This window comes from Esox lucius, chromosome 5 (genome assembly GCF_011004845.1).
Source record: "Esox lucius isolate fEsoLuc1 chromosome 5, fEsoLuc1.pri, whole genome shotgun sequence".
In the NCBI taxonomy this organism is placed as follows: domain Eukaryota; kingdom Metazoa; phylum Chordata; class Actinopteri; order Esociformes; family Esocidae; genus Esox; species Esox lucius.
The window spans coordinates 19,873,577-19,878,192 of record NC_047573.1 but is presented as its reverse complement, the minus strand read 5'-3'; positions in this window follow the sequence as shown (position 1 = coordinate 19,878,192).

Below are 4,616 nucleotides of genomic sequence, written 5' to 3'. Positions count from 1 at the left end.
CTGCAGTCCTTTCTCTGCGATCAACGCCTCCTGTCATGGTTTAAAGGGGCAGTACACCATTTACAGCCTGAGTCACAAAATAAATAATGGCTTTGTGAATATTTTGATCTTAACGCTGTCAGCCTGACATTATCAGAGTTTTATATGCTATCAGGGATGTCAGTTACTTTACAAAACAGGTATTAATACTTACAAAACAAGTATTAATACTGGCTTTATTTCACAGAACACAGAACAATGGATTTAATATAACCTACTTAATTAAAAATGTACAATACCTTTTGGTTTTAGAATGTCTTAATAATACAATTACTTTATATTTTGGGACTATGTCTCCCGGCTGGCCTGGGAACGCCTCGGTGTCCCCCCGGAAGAGCTGGAGGAAGTGTCTGGGGAGAGGGAAGTCTGGGCATCTCTGCTTAGACTGCTGCCCCCGCGACCCGGCCCCGGATAAATGGAAGAAGATGGATGGACTTTATATTTAGTATTTGTATGCCAAATTTTATGGTTATTTGTGTGGTAATAAAAAATGTATAGGTATTAACATAACATGTAATATTATGGATAGTTATTTAAATATGTAATAACAATATGCAACCCATAAATTACACTGGAGTCTTATGAAAGATGACAAGTTACCATGTTGTTTAAAATAATATCAGGCTTTCAAAAAATAATCATACTATTCATAATATTCAAAAAATAATCATAATCATAGACATCATCTTCATCATTATCATTAATACAGAAATAGCTCGCAAAGAAATCTACATTATGTGAATAAATAGGGAGGGAATAGATTTAGTAAAACAGAAAACACAGAAAGCACCCTATAGATTATAGATCCTTTTTTTCATATTTTTAACTCTGAACAATCATTCAGAATCGCTCTCACATGCATACATACAAATATCTATGCTAATCTATGCTCAAGGTCTTCTGAAATATATTTAGTACACAAAGCATTTTGTAGGCTTACATATTCCTACATTGTATGTACACATACTATCATAATGAACAGCCAATAGGAGCAGAAAATAATGCAGATTAACACCTTTTTCTAATTTATCCAGATATATTTATATTAGTGAGGGCATACATATCTACACCCTTTCTTACTTCCCCCCTAGGGAGTCTAACCCACAACCCTGGCATTTAATCTGCTATGCTCTCATCAAGTGAGCTCCACAGGGCCTAATACTAGGCTAATTGATTCCAAACTACCGGCCACCTGATAACATCATCAGGGGTCTTTAGATACCATAATAGGCCAATTATGGGTCCAAGATTTTATGGGTGGCTATTGAAGTTGGGACCCTTCAGAACTTCAATGGGACGGTGCCTGCACACAAAGCTTTGATGGCAGACCCACTACCCCTCCATCCAGGGTGTCCCAGGGATTTATTACCACTTCCTCCATCATGTTACGTAATCAGACATGGGCTGTGTGTGTGTGTGTGTGTGTGTGTGTGTGCGCAGGGGAAGTAGGGACTTTAATTATAAAGAGGAAGGGCACCCATAATAATGTAAGGAGAACATATATCATCCAGATTGCTCCTCATATGTGGTAAGTTACTTTTAAAGGGTCCGGAAACACAATAAACTATTTAATTAATTTCTAATGGGCTGACAGATTTAGCCATAGGAGGGATCTTGTGGAGTTTCATACAGAGACACATTACAGCACTATAGTGTACACACTGGCATGTTGGAACAAATAAATACCATTCTGAGAAAAGTAGCACAATATATATATTTTTATTTTAGTGACATAGCTGTGTCAAGAGTCTCAGTCTACATCATGGTCTCCGTGTCTCAACTCCCCCACGCAGGCACCTGGAGAAGCGGAGAGGACTTTTCCATTTTCTACCATTGTTTTTTGAAAAGGCCCCAAGCATCAGATGGAAAGGAGTGGCACAGTGCCAAACAGTTAGCCCATGACTGGACATGCCTAGACATACCGTACTGCCCCAGTCCAATTTGACTGGTCTAGAACAAATAAATCAAATTTCATATTTTACCTCCTCGAATATAATTTTAGCATCTTTACTGTCTATACAGAGTACAACAAGTATTCTGGAATGATTCATATTCCAGGGATTGGTCCCCAGAAAAATACTCTTCCAAAATATTAACCTTTTACTGAAATCTCAGTTGTTAATGGAATCAGCAGACAATAAGCTGTGATACAATCCTCCAACCGGGAATATTTCTACTAGGAAACCAAAAAGTGAATTTGGAGAAATGTCTAGAGTTTGCCACTTTGTATTTCACCCCGTTCCCAACACCCCCCTCTTCTTGAGCCTCACCATCACCTGTGAAATAAACCAATTAAACGACAGATTTTAAACTTTCAGTGAACTTTGAACTTTACCGTCTCTAAGTATCTTCGAATGTCCTTTCCAGGCCGTGTGGCTGAGTTAAGGCTTTGGGAAGCTCTTTAATGCTCTGAGAAGCTTTCTTTACCTCTGAGCACTCTCTCTAAGCGCGTTTATCGGGTATGGACTCCTCCATCTGCGACCCCCATACCCCCATCCGTCCATCAAGAGAGCTGTTTTCCACAGACAGATTAACCGATGGTGTAGGGCAGGGCATTCCAATCCCTTCCTTCCATTTACCCCAACCAATGAAATCCCTCCTGTCGGGGTCAGACACGTTAGTAGGTTAGCACTGGATCAGGTTCACTGAGATCCCATTAGCTTCAACACCATCTGACACAACCTATACAAACATCATCACGGCACGGTCCGAGTCGGTCTGTGTCTATGAATAGGACCAGGGATAGGTTTTTGGACAGTCTTTGGATGGGTCTTTTAACAGTAGACCATGCAGCTCTTTTTATAAATGCCCCCCCCCCCCCCCCCCCCCCCCCCCCCCCCCCCCCAAACCAAAACTTTTAATACAAACAGGCGGAACACGTCCGGGTTATTTTCTGGTTGGTTCTCTGGAATGACCTCCCCAGGGCTGTTGATGTTTGTCACTAGTGTTTCCAAGGAGCACGTCTGGCAAGTTTATCAGGACAATGAGCAGAGAAACCAAAGAGATGAGCTGATGAATGATTTACTGTCATTTACATTGTTCAACCACCTCCTCTTATTGTGATCAATGAGTGACATAACTACATGTTGTCCTTCATACTTTCTCTTTTGTTTCACAGTAGTCACTGTGTTTATCTGTTAGCCTTGGCTGCCAGGTTAAAGTGAGAATGAGCTAGGAACCCAGTGTGAGCACTTCCAGCTTGATACAGTGTTCAGAGTGCAGCACACAAGGTAACTTCAGGAGGGGACAGCTGTGTCCACTTAAAAGGATTTACTGATGTGATCATACCTGTAAACCCTGTTAACCCTCCACACACACACACACACACAAAACACACTTGTCTCAGATAATATTTATATTGTAAACTACCTATTATTGAGTTTAATATTTCATATGATCTCCCTACTCAAAATGTCTTCACTATTATTACATTATTATCTTCATTTTTATTATGTTATTACTTTACATGACATCCCTACTCAACACTACTTCACTATTATTAAGTTATTTAATTTGACACATTCCGCTGCGTACAACCCTGTGTTCATGACACATTCACAGTTTACTGTCAGCACAGTCCCAGTGCTACCATGCTAAGTCATGTAATTCAATCCACTACCCATCTTCCCATCATGTTACATCCTCCCACCCCAGCCCCTTCTCATACCCAGGCCACCGCCCATCACTTAGCACCATCCCCATGTCTTGCTCAAAACACAAATTAGGAAATAAAGAAAGCATTTAGGCTGCAGGGTATCAACTAGGTGAAAAACCCTGTTGTTCCGTCAATGATCGTTAACTCTAATTGCTCCCAGCTCATTGTTGCAGTGTTCATACATTGCTCACCTTGTAAAATAAGGCTAATACATTTTATTAAAATGACCAGTCCTAAACATATTGCGATAAAGCTCTGGAGAAAACTCAAGTATATATACTGTAGATTTATCATGTTCAAGCAATGAAGTAAAATCACATGTTGTTATGGACCTTGAATACTGGTTTTGAGTTAACCATATTTCCCCTTGACAGGTTAGCTAGGCTACATCCACCTATGAAGTAGCAAAATGCATATTTAATAAGCTACCTATATATCCGTACATACTCATTATAACGTTTATGTTTCAAATATATATTATCAATTATTATCACACAGTGGAACTGACTATAGTCTCACATTTAGAACTCAGCCACATCTGCATTGTGCATTTTGGTCATCGTTGTCGTAGAAGCCATTCAACGACGTCATCTCTTGGGACTGGGACTCACCTCGCCGACTCGCGTCCTTGGTCCTTGGTAACGTAGGTGACAAGAAACATCACCCGAGCCAGATGAGAGACCCGCCGGCCCTCCTTTTCCCTAAACGCTTTGCAAAATGGCCTGACCCTGCTCCACTTGGTGGACCCACATATCGGAACCATTGTACTCAATGACCGCTGAAGATGCTAGCTGCATCGTCAGCATGACACATTATATTATGTATAAGATGACACATTCACCGTTTACTGTCAACACCGTGTCACTCTATGTTACCACCACCCCAACCCCTGTCCTTTACAGTATCAACACAGCACCAGGTC